General features: G+C 47.4%; 1 long non-coding RNA gene across 7 annotated transcripts in view; it reads left to right on the top strand.

Annotated features, from left to right (window-relative positions):
- The first annotated feature begins 4,315 nt into the window (after nt 1–4,315).
- Nucleotides 4,316–12,413, top strand: part of LOC124240959 (uncharacterized) — a 49,414-nt gene continuing 41,316 nt past the window's right edge. For 6 of the 7 annotated variants that reach the window (XR_006889059.1, XR_006889064.1, XR_006889063.1 and 3 more), the window contains exons 1-2: nt 4,316–4,660; nt 10,991–11,093. This is a non-coding gene — a long non-coding RNA (uncharacterized LOC124240959). The remainder of the gene's footprint in view (nt 4,661–10,990; nt 11,094–12,413) is intronic. The other variant, XR_006889060.1, reaches the window with a different exon arrangement.

Genomic DNA, 12,413 nt, shown 5'->3' with positions numbered 1-12,413 from the left:
GAAGGATGGGGTTGTTTTCCATCTTGATAGCTGAGAAAAGAATCTAGTTCCAGTGTCTCTTGCAGGAGGTGTACTGTCAGCACAACTCATTAAAAATACATTTATTTTCCTAACTGGGTGTGAGAAGTGCCTGCTTCTATGTGATGCAGATCCAGTGAGGTCCAACCAGGGCCCTCACTGGCTGTTAGCCTTTGTCAAGGTTTGGGAAAGTTACACCAAGTTCCTGGTCTCTAAAGGAAGGGTCCAAAATTAACCCTCCCAGTTTGAAGGCTAGTATAGTTTATTTTGATTTTGCTTTTGAAGTGGTACAGGAAGATATTGGAGTAAATGACTACACAAGAAAGGGAAATAGAGAAAGGGAGTGCTAGTCAACCAAGAATATCATCACATCACCATCATGGTAAGGTAGGTACATCATAGTAGGAAAAGTGAAGCCCTCTTCGAGTTCTTGTATTCCAATCCCCTTAATTTTAGAAAAGAATTCACTGAAGCCCAGGGGAGTTTGCCTACTTCATGATTTTTCTGGGACAAACTGTCCCCAAGGATACGTGATCACTTAGAAACTGCGCCTTTGCTTGCTTCTTTAAGGTCCAGCACAAATACCAGTGGGATGTCTCCGGGGTCCCTATGAGCACAGCCTCTACAGTCTCTCAGGCTTTCGCATCGTAACTGGCATTGCACTGGGCATCTTGGTGGTCCTAGAGTTAACTTTGGGGTTATTCCAGAAAAGAAGGAAAGTCTCTATCTTTCCTTGAAGTTTGTAATTCAGGAACTTGAATAAGTCAATCATCATAGGTTTTTTTAAAGATCTAACTTTCCCCTCTCCTACTTCTTGCCCTCCTTAATTCCCTTTAATTTTGTTAGGACTGGACATAAACCTTGAACTCTCCCATTTCATTCATTTCAGAGTTATCAAAGAAAGTAATAAAATGAAACAGATTTCATCCACATGAATTTCTCTCCCACATTTACAAACATAACTGCTGCTTGACTTGATTTAGAATATCTTTTTAAACCCAGCAATTCTACAATTGTAGAATGCCTTCTCCTTTTTCTCTTTTTCCACTCATTCACTCTCCAGATATTTATTTTTCTGTCAATGAGCTAGGCATGGGGGAATACAGAAATGAAAAAATGATCTGTCCTCAGTGAGGCTTAAATGTTAAAAACAAATATATATATATATATATATATATATAAAACAACATATCACAATAATAATTCCTACGTCAAGATTTTCTTCTTATATTTTCAACAACAGGGTTTCCTTGCTGTGTTGTGTATTATAATAGTTTTATGATTAAAACCAGCTTATGCTGTTCTGCCAGCATGTGGTTGTCCTAATTAAAATTCTGGCAAAATAAATTATCCCAAATTAATATGAATCATTCCTAATTACAATGAATAATTTACCAGTAAAGTATATATTATGCTACATAAGTATAAGAGATCTGTTTTCTCCCAAGTTAGTCTTTGTAAATGCACATTTCAAATCCACACAAACCAGCTGGGAGGAGCATGAGAAGTGAAAGACCGTAACTGAGCTCCTGGTTCATAAGTATGCATTTTCCTCCCTAAGTTCTGCCTAAGCCTTGGTTTTATCATCCAAGTTCTCAAGAACAATGGCTTATGGGTCTGCAGCTAGAACATATAAGTTATTTTCCGTGCATCCTAAAGTAATTACTATCATTATCACCTCAGCGCCTACAGTGAGCTGATGGCTTCAGCATGTGTTCAGGCCAGCGTGAGGCATGGAACTGGCCTCCTGGGCCTGACGTGAGCTGTGTGACCTTAGGCAACCTCTTAGAGCTACTTCCATATCTGTGAATTAATGGGATTAGATGAATACATCTCCATAGTCCTTTCCAGACTCCAAATACTCGAGGGATCCAAAAACCAAAAAAATCCTAGGGAAAAAAACTGAGCACACTGGGTTCTTTAAACACCACCTCCTCTGCTGTGCATCTACAAACACAGCTCTTTATGGCAGTGAAGGTCAGAATACCTTAATATTTAATGGGATAGCAGGCACAAATATAAACTCGCCCCAAATCTCTTAAATCCTTTCTTCCTTAACTTCATGATCTCCGTTTTTCTTTCTTCAAGCTAGTTTGTAGGAAGTGGCCTGGGTGGGGGGGGAGGCTCGGAGAATCCCATCCTTTCTCCTGTACAAATTTTCCACCCTAGCCCAAAGTGAGGTCTTTCCAGGCCCCTCCCCTGGAGATTTTAATTCAAACTGAGCGCAGGGCAGAGTGTCCCCCACGAGCCGGGTGGAGCTAACCACCTGGAGCTTAATCTAGAGGACAGACTGCCCAATCTCATCCCTGCCCAAGGCCCGGGAGGGTTAGGTTAAAATCGCACTCTGTAGGTAGCGGGTTCCGCCAACTCCGGCTTTTCTCGCTGTTTCCTGCTGGGAGGCGTGGACGGTGCTGGGCAGAGCTGCCAGCCTCCAGGCGGAAAGGAAGGAGAACAGATGGCCCACTGGGGGTAGGAGATCACGTGTCAGACCTCACTCTGGGCTGGATCCAGACTTCTTTCAGGCCCCAGGCCCCTCAGCTTCAGCGACCCCACCAAGGCACACAGGACAGGACTGGGGGAAGGTAGAGTTCATTTTAGTAAAAGCCAGGGAATTAGAGGGAGGTGGCGAGTTTGAGGACGGGAAGGCGGGGCTGAAGGGAGCCGGCTTCCCACAATGGCGGTGTCCCTGGATTTGAAGTACAATTAGGTAAAGCCTCCTCTGGTGAGATGCCTGTGGCCTTAACGACACTTAGCACCAGAAAGAGGGAGGGGGGGTCTGCGTGCCGCGCGAAAACTTGCACGACGCCCTACTTTGCTCTCGCTCCACTTAGCAGCCTTCCGCAAAACTCCAGGCCTCTCCTTTGCGGAGCAGAAAGGCCACCCGTTCATGCATATGCAGGAGGATAAGTTTAGCTCGCAGCCCCCAGCGCTCCGAGAAGGCCCGCGCGGCGCCGGGTGAATCACCCGCGCTCGGGGGCGGGCGCTCAGCTCGGGCCGCAGACTGGCGGCCGGCGCAGCCACTGGCGCGCGGCGCCCCGGCCTGGCATCGCCCTTTTAAAAAGTCTTCCGCAGGCGGCCGCCGCCGCAGCAGCCGGAGGAGGCGAGTTCATCTGAGGACAGCCCCAGTTCTCAGAAATCCCTTCCCTGCTGGAACATCAAGCTCCCTTTACTGCAGTTGAACAAACTGCCCTAGATTGGGGGATGAGGAACCCGCCCCAAAATCGTGCAAGGAGCTCCGGGCGCCCGCGCCCACGTGAGCTAACCTTGAAATTAGCCCCCACACCCAGGTGGGGGGCGGAAAGGGCGGGAGGAGGCAGGGGCGTGTTGTTGGCCCTTCCCGGCCTTGGGTTTGCGCCCTCGGCGTGCACGTTCCGCCCCCTCCACCCTGTTTCGTAACTCTAGCGGGGTTGCATTTTTCTTTTTTTTTTTCTTTTATTTTACTCCAGGGTAAGATAGGGGTGTGTGTGTATGTGTTTGGGGCCGGGGGGGAAGCACCTTCCTCATCCCCCACACCCGCGAGGAAGAGGAAAACCTGCCCTGCGGTCCCCCTTCCCCCGGGAACACTGCGGAGTAGGGTGTCGGGATGACATCAGTTTCTAAACATAACCAGCACCGCACCCCAACTCTGAGCGCCACGAGCAGGGCTGGTGGGGAGGGCCGGGGGGGAGGAGAGCGGAGGAGGCTGAGCTGCTGTCCGCGGGCGGGGCGGGCCGGCCGGGCTGTGCGGGAGGAGATGACTTTGCAGGAATCGTGCTCAGAGTTTGCAGGCACATCTCTCCCGCGATGGTCGGGCCACGGGGTTAGGAAACATTCCTGTCATTCCGCGCTCTCCCCTGCCCCACAAAAGTCACACACACACAGAGAGGCGCGCACGCACACACGCATCCCTTGCATCTAAGATGCCTTTATTTATACAAATCAACCCTTCCTCCAGCCGTAGCGCCCAGGTTGGGTCTGTCTGGGGAGCATCCGCACCCTCCAGCCCCGCGCCGGCCTCCGGGCTAAGCCTGCGAGGGGGTCGGTGTGGCCCTCCCGGTGAGTCAGATGGGCTGTGTTTCCTGTGGTTGTTGTGGAACAGTTTGTCCTTTTTACCACCACCACCCCCCCGCCCGGTCTCCACCCCCTTGGTAAATATAGCCCTCACGTTTCATCATCTCTTTGTCCAACGAGCGCCAGACACCCCGGCCCGCGGCCCCCGCCGCCTCCCTCCTCCCCCGCGCGCGCGGTTACCTCGGATAACCCCGCGCGGGCGGGCGGGCAGGCGGCGGGCGGCAGCCGAACCCGCGGCCCTGCCAGCGCTGCACCCCAGCGTTTCCCGCCGCAGTCCCCCCCCCCCCCCCCCCCCCTCCACCCCCTGCTTCCGATTCCCGCTTCAGCTATACCCGCAAGTCCTCGTCCCACCCCCGCTACCCCGTGTCCTGGGGACCGGGTCAAGATGTGCGTAGGTGCTGGGAGGTAGACACCCCTCCTTCCTAGCCCCAGGCGTCACCCACGCCCAGGCCAGCACTGGATCTTCCACTTACCTAACCTCCCCTCTCCCAAGTCCCAAGGCCACCCCCTGTGCCCCTCCTGAGAGCGGGTGACAAGCTGCTGAGACAGTGTCTGATTCACCGACAGCTGAACCAGCTACGCGTACTTGGAGGTGGGCGCTTCGTGAACCGTACCCCCCCCCCCCCCCACCCAGGGGAGTGGGCTAGAGGGTCGGGCAAGGCGAGGTGGGTGGATAACAGCCGAGAAGTGCCTGCTGACTCTTCCCTCTCTCCCTTCCCCTCCCAGTTTCATTTCCACACGTACAGCCACCCACCGGGGACCGGAGGCGGCTGGTGTTCTCTGAACGCAGGGAACTGGCTCTCTCTGTGGTCTCCTGTTTACTTCCCTCCTCCTCTTCCCTCTCCGTCCTTCTCTCCCCCACCACCCTACTGCCTCCCGCCCCAAGCAGCTGGGAAACCTGCAGCAAAACACTGCAGTCATGAGACTTCCCTGGAAGAGAGCTGTGGCCCGGGTTTGCCCTGCGGGGGCCTTGCCCTGTGTCCACTTGGGGCGCTTCTTTGTCCTGGAAAGAAAGGCTCTTGGGGCTCCCCATCCAGGAATGTGGGAGAGGTGACAGTCTCCCTCCCTCTCTCTTCCTCTCCCCTCTTGGCACCTGATCTCATCCTGTGGGGAACCTGCCTGGCTGCCTTTTTGGCCAGGGCTCTGAACCACCCCTATGAGTGGCCACCTGTCCAGGGAGGGGTAGTGAGAGAGCTGACAGTGTGTAAGAACTCGGCATCCAGGATGCTGCAGAGCTGGCTTATTGGCCATCACAGGCTGTCCTGTTCATGACAGGGCCCCCAAAGTTCCCTGTTGACCAAGGTTTTCAGGCAGAGCCCGGAAACCTGCTCCCGGGGACACACCCTCGCCTTATGGAGTCTGGCAAAACCTTCCCTTTCAAAGCTTGCTTCCCAGCAGGGAAGAATTCAGCCTCTCTCCCTAAGTAAGCTGAATGAACAAAGAACCCGGCGGAGGCCCGGAGGGTTGAGCTCTGGGTGCCGCCCTGCCTGAAGTTCACTCCATTTAAAAACCACCTCTTCACTACCAGCCTCTGCTCCACTGCCATGGTTACCAGCTCCCTGTCCTTCGGCAGCACAAATGTTGCCGAAACAAACAAGGGCATTTAAAATGTTCTTTTAAATATCCAAAACACTGCCATGGTATTTTGGTAGCCGAGAAGAGGGAATGAACGTCCCGACTGTTCCCTGGTTTCCTTCTGACCCCTTGACCCTGAATAAATCCCTCACCCTGGACAGCTTCTCAGCTGCCAAAGGAGGGAAGGAAGCTTATTGAGATACTAGATAGTGGAATTCAGAATGGAACGGGTCCACCCACTGCTGGAGAATTATTACTCAGGTAAGGCTGTGTCTCCCCTCCTGCCCCCAGCCTTAACTACCCCCACCCTCAGCTGCTCTCAAGTACCTGCTGGCAGGCTAGACTATCCCCTGATTGTTGCTGTGTTCTGCAGCATCTCTTGTGCACACTCCCTTGTTCCGTGGAGATTCAAGCCCCCGACTCACAGTCCCTAAACCCTACCTGACTCCTGTGAACATTTTTGGTGAATTTAGCGTCCTCGTAGAATAATGACCCATCTGAAACCCTAGTACCTAAATGGCAACCATCTTCCCCTCCACCCGCCTCTCATGTGGGTACCAAATAACAGCACCACCTCTGAACTTTTCATTTCAAGCCTCCTGTTGCCTGACCAACACCTCTTTCTTTCCATCTTATCTACTCTGTTTGAACAATTTGAACAATTCTTGGACCCTATTTTGACTCTAGTCTACTTTTTTCACTGTTCGTCATGGCCCCTAGATTGTCACATCCCTCCTACCCAGCTTAGATTTCATGGTCTATCGCTCTACGATTCCTTTACATACACCCTTCCCTTCCTTGTTCCTGGGACCACCTACCTGGCAAAACCCTGATTCTGCCCAGCTTAACACGCTGGACAAAAACAACAGAGCGAACTGTCGTCACTAAATTTATCATCATAAATCTCAGGTGGCCTCTCAACACCGTCTCTCTGCGTTTCCCTAGTTGGTTTACTTTCCCACACTCCGAAATGACTACATTGCACCTTCTGTCCCCAAATATCCAACACCTCTCCCCTTCCTCACTCTGAGTTGTAAACCTTGCTTCTTATTTCACTGAGAAAATAAAAGCAGTTTCACAAGAACTGCCTCATCTTCCCAGCACCAGGGCTTCCATCCTACCTGCCTCTCTGCCCGGCTCTGCCTCCCCTCCAATCACATGGATGTAGTGTCCCTACTCCTATCTAAGGTAAATCCTTCCACTTGGCACGAGAGTCCCTTCCCCTCTTGACTATTTACTGACTGCTCCTGAAATTATCCCGTCATCTCCTGCTTATCAATTGTTCCTCTCTCTCAAGTGATTCACTTCAACACAAAACATGATGTGCGCTCGCCCGTCCTTATGTCTATATGGATGTGTGTGGCATTCCCTTAGCCCCATAACTTGCCAATTTTCCTTGGCTGCCAACATCTCAAACTTGCCTGTAGGTCTGCACCTCCTGTTCTCTCTTGGTCTCATGCCAATCAGACTTTCACCCCCATTGCTCCACCAAAACCGCTCTTATTAAGGTCACAAATGCCCTCTATCCTACCAAATCTGTTGGACCGTTATTCCACTTTATTAACGTCAAAGCAAAGAAGACTAAGGAGTGGGCAACAAAGTAAGAGGAAAATAGAAAAATATGGTAGCCTAGAAGCCAAGCAGTTGTTTCAGGGAAGAGAGTTTAATTCCTTCTTAGTTTCCTTTGCTGGTTTCAGTTCTTCTCCTGGCTCTCTGAAGGCTGGGGTGCCCCAGGGCCCTGTCTTTGGCCTTTTCTACGTCTGTACTCACTTTGTTTGTGACTTAATCCAGCCTCAAGGCTTTACCACCTTCTACACACCACTGACTCTCAAATTTTTATCTTCAGTCCAGACCTCTCTCTTGATTATCCAATCATCTAGCCATCATCTCCACTTGAATATCTAACAGGCATCTCAAACTTAACATATTAGAGTCGAACTGCTGATCATTTACCCCCCAAAACAGCTCAGTTCAAAGGCTTCCTCATCTTAAAGGCATTCCTGTGCTTTTGTTTGCTCAAGCCAAGAACCAGAACCAAGTTATCCTTGATTCCTCTCATTAATTTATACCCCACAGCTAATTCATGAGGAACTCTTGTTAGCTGTATTTTCCAAATACATCCAGAATTTGGCACTTCTTGCTGCCTTCTCTCCTACCACCTTCTTCTGCGTTGGTAACTGAAGTGGCCTTCTAGCTGGTCTCTTGCTTCTGTCCTGGCCCTGACTTCTTTTCTCAACATAACTGCTAGCGTGCTCTTCTTAAAACACCTGTCAGGTCACCTTGCTCCTCTGCTCAAGACTCTGCAGTGACTCCCATCTCACTCAGAGTAACTGCTCAAGTCCGCACAACGGGGACAAGGCACACACTGTCCGCCCGGAAGGTGACTTCTGACCTCTCTCTTACTGCACCCTGTTCCTCCCTCCACTCCGGCCACGCTGCCCACCTTGCTCATCTGGGGACTTGCCAGCCACACTCCCACTTTAAAGCGTTCTCCCTGGAATGCTCTTCTCCAAGATTTCTGCGTGACTCACTCCCCCACCTTCCCCAAGCCTTTGCTCATGTCCCCTTCTAAGAGAGGTCTGCCCTGGCTGTCCCATTTGTAATCACATCTCCCTCAGTTTCCCTTTTCTACATTTTCCTCTTCCATGACACTTATCATATTCTGACATGCTACATAGTTTGCTTATTTAGTATATTTGTTGTTTATTGCCTGTCTCTTAGTAAATACCAGCTGCTGTGTTCACTGATGTATCCTTAATGCCTAGAACAGTGCCGGGCAGATGGATTATAAGCTCTCAGTAAATTTTGTTGAATGTTGAGTAAACAAGGGATAAATAGCTATAATTTTTTGGAGTCGTTGCTATGTGCCACACATTCCAAACTATACTCTGTGTTGTCTTAGCCCTCTTGGTTTATAGATGAGGAAATTAAGATACAGAGAGGGTAAATGACAAATCCAAGCTTACACGGTGGCAAAGCTAGGATTTGAACTCAGGACTCTGGCCCAGAGCTCGTGTTCTTAAGCACTCCGTTATCGTGCCGCTGTATACGAGTAAGCTAAAAGTGAGTTCTTTCTGCTGTGGCTGCAGCAGAGAATGTGGAGAAGCACATTGTGACATCTCCAGAGGTCACCTGAGTATGTGTGTGGGGGCGGAGTGTGTCACACAGCTTCCTGCCCCTATTCCAGACGCTACTGCTTAAGAACAGGTGAGGATGATGGGCAAGCATGTGGCCATGTATTTGGTGTGCACTAGAGTATTTTGGCTCTTTATGAAGATGTTGAGCATATTTATAGAATAGAGGTAGCATGGTGCAGTAGCTTTGTTTCTTGCTCACAATACATTTTGTTATTTATTTCAAAGATTGACACCTGGGCTAACATCTGTTGCCAATCTTCTTTTTTTTCTTCTTCTTCTCCCTGATGTCCCCCAACACATAGTTGTATATTCTAGTTGTGAGTCCTTCTGGTTGTGCTCATACTACATTTTAAACAAGCATTGGCTATTAATTCAGACCCAGGTTGATGGAACAGCCACCACTGGGAACATTCAAGTCATAGTTTATGCTTACATCTCATATGTCACCCTCCCATCCATACCATAAAGGGAACAGGAAGCACAATCCTTCCAGTGCCCAGAAGGCAAAGAGCTAAAAACATTTTTTGGGTCCGTGTCCATTTTTCGGGTAAGCTCTTGTTGGACCAACCCTTTTACAGGTAACAACTATAAACTTTGGATAGAATACAGAAAACAATTACCTGAAGTTCCTGGAGAGTGAAAAAAAGCAGGCATAGTGGAAGGAAGTTGGCATTTGGAAGATGGGAATGACAAGAGCAGAATTTCCTGTGTATTAATGGCTTTTAGTCTGAAGGTAGGTCCTAATTCATACCGCTTAAAATGATTAAAATATTGATAGAAAGCCAACAGTCTTATTGGCCTGCAGAGCCAGAGGGTAAGTTTTGGGTCACTCACAAGTAAGCTGGAAAGTAAGGTAAGAAGTTCCAGAAAAGAGAGAGCTAGAGAGAAGAAGTCCCAAGTTCTGGGTATAAACCCTGCCCTAATCTCTGTCTGATCACTGAATCAAGTGCCTGCAGCAGGCTTCAGGCAGCCCAGGTAAGACTACATGAGCAAACTGAAATTTGAACAGCTGCTCAATGTAGGGGAAATGGAATTTTGCAGTTCGAATTCTGCCAACTTAATTGTCTACTTAAACTAAAAAATCAGTACTCTTTGGAGGAATATAACAGAATCCACAGTCTCTCAGTGTGTTATCCACAATATCCAGGATCTATTTTAAACTTACTTGACATTTGAAGAAAAATAAAAACATGGCCCATTCACATTAGAAAAGACAGTCAATGGAGATCAGCCTCTAGATGACTCAGATGTTCGATATTATAGATATGAACTTTAAAACAGCTATTGTAAGCAAGCTCATGGGTAGAAAGAAGAATATACTTGTAATGAATGGATAGGAAGCCTCAGCAGAGAATTAGAAACAAAAAAAATCAAATGGAAATTTCTAGAATTTAAAAACATCTGAAATAAAGTATTCACTGGATAGACTTAACAGCAGATGGAAATGACAAAGGAAAGAGTCAGTAAACTAAATGATATCAATAGAAATTACCCAATAGAAGAGCAGAGAGCAACAATTTTGGGGAAAAAAGAGCCTGAGCAACTGGTGGGACAATATCAGAATATCTAACACATGTGTAATTGGAGTCCTAGGAGAAGAGAAACAGAGTGGTCAGGCAAAATATTAGAAAAAATAATATTGAGATGTAAATTGATAGATTCAAAAAGATCAGTGAACACCAAGCAAGATTAATACAAAAAAAAAGTATACCAAAGCATTATCATAGTCAAACTCCTGAAACCTAAAGACAAAGAGAAAATCATAAAAGCTGCCAGGAAGAAAAGTCATATCATGTCTAAAGGAATAATGATTTGAATACTACTGACTTCTCATCAGAAGCAATAGAGACCAGAAGACAATGGATGACATCTTTAAAGTGCTGAAAGAAAAAACTCCTGTCAAATCAGATTTCTGTATCTACTGAAAATATCCTTCAAGAATGAAGGCAAGAGCTCTCCCTGATGGCCTAGTGGTTGAAGTTCAGCACTCTCACTGCTTCAGGGCCCGAGTTTGTTTTCCAGTCACAGAACTACACCACCTGTCTGTTGGTAGCCATGCTGTGGTGGTGGCTCACATAGAAGAACTAGAAGGACTTACAACTACAATATACAACCATGCACTAGAGCTTTGGGGACAAAAATAAAAAAGAATGAAGGCAAAATAAAAATAATTTCAGAAAAAGAAAACCAAGATAATTTGTCACCAGCAGGTTTGCACTATAAGAAATGCTAAAGAAAACTCTTCAGGATGAAAGAAAATGAAACCTGATGGAGACTCAGATCTTTAGGAAGGAATGAAGAGCATCATATATGGTAAATATGTGGGTAAATCTGAAAGACTTTCTAAAAAATTTCTTTAAAATGCATATTAACTGTTTAAGGTGAAAATTATAACATTGTCTTGTGCTGTTCATAATAAAGTACGTGTACTACATATACTACATATGATAATTATAACATTCAAGATGGGGGAGGGTAAGTGAACCTATACTGTTACAAGTTTTCTAAATTTTATGTGAAGTGGTGTAATATTACATCTAAGTAGACATATTTGGTGTACAGCAAATTAATGACTATGGTATACTTTCCCAAAGTGTTCACAGTATGGTGGAAGAAGACATATGTCCAAATAATTTCAACACAGTATGGTATGTGCAAACAAAAAAGGTTGTGCAAACACCTCTGGGATTCCAGGGAATCAGCGATTAGCTCTCCTTGGGGGTAGATAAGTAAAGGCTTCATAGTAGAAGTCATGTTTGAGCTGGGTCGTGAGGATGATTAGGAGATGAGAAGGAGAAGGAAGGCATCCCACACTTGGCAAACAGTATGAGCATAGACGTGAGCGTAAGATAGTGCAGAATCTATTTAGGGCACCAGTAGTCATCTAGCTCTACCTCTGGGAGGGGCAGAAACTATGAACTTGTCAAGAAGGGCCTCACATAGAAAGATCACTGTAGGGGACATATAGAGGATAAACTGAGGCAGAGAGAACCTGCAGAGAAACTAATTGAGAGGTGATTACAAAAACCCTCATAAAAGATGATGAGGTCCTGAACACAGGCTATGGCAGTGAGACTGGGGATGGGGAATAATGGGAGAGATGGCCAGAAAGCAGCATTACCAGGCCCTAGTAACTGGCTGAATATCAGGAGGAAGCCAGAGTAAGCTTCAGGTTTATGAATGTGGGGACTGGTGCCACTAAGGAAAAAATACTGGAGGAGCAAATTTGAGGATGGGGGCAGGGACGGGAGTAATAAGCTTGGTTTGGACATTTTAAGTTTGATAAACCTGAGGGACATTATGTGGACACTGTAGGTGCTGGTGTAATGACAATTCTCCCTTCTCTTAGGGGCTGGCCTTGATTTCTGTTTGGGCACCTATGCCTCTTTGGGCGGTCCATGTGTTTTGGGGGAATCTGAACTCTATCTCAGGATATAGACCTTGGGCATTTTACTTTAAGCCTAAGCTTACTGGAAAAAATGTAATCTTCTGGTACTTTAAGAATGGGTACATGATCCAACTTGGATCAATGAGCCTGGAGACTTCCCTGAGGGCTTCTAGAAAAGAAGCTCCTTTTGACTCTTTCCTTTTGGGTAAGGTAGTAATATACAATTGCAGAGTCTGAAGGACCTC

Source organism: Equus quagga, chromosome 6 (assembly GCF_021613505.1).
Source record: "Equus quagga isolate Etosha38 chromosome 6, UCLA_HA_Equagga_1.0, whole genome shotgun sequence".
Lineage (NCBI taxonomy): Eukaryota > Metazoa > Chordata > Mammalia > Perissodactyla > Equidae > Equus > Equus quagga.
The sequence above is the reverse complement of the archived record's forward strand: the minus strand, read 5'-3'. Positions and strand labels throughout refer to the sequence as shown.